Source organism: Podarcis tiliguerta (genome assembly GCF_965153285.1).
Source record: "Podarcis tiliguerta genome assembly, chromosome: 8".
Classification (NCBI taxonomy): Eukaryota; Metazoa; Chordata; class Lepidosauria; order Squamata; family Lacertidae; genus Podarcis; species Podarcis tiliguerta.
Window position 1 is genome coordinate 19074227 of NC_139541.1, and position 322 is coordinate 19074548.

Below are 322 nucleotides of genomic sequence, written 5' to 3' on the forward strand. Positions count from 1 at the left end.
CTCTCGTTCAATTCTCCCAGAGAATATAGCTCAGCATTGTCTTACACTGACAGCCTGCAGCTCTCCAGGATTTCAGACATGTCTCTCTCCAAGCCCTACCTGGAGATGCTGGGGGAACTGAACCTGGGCTAAAGTTGACACCTTTGGTTTGGGCAAAATTGAGACATATCAGGGGGGTGAGGATTGAGGGGCACCCACCAAATCCTCCCACCCCCTTTGTGGAGAGAGGGTTCCCCACATTTGGCCTCCCGCCACCCTCACCACCCCAGCCCTGCTCTTTCCCTCAACTCATGTAGACAGGATAATTAAACAGAGAGCAAAA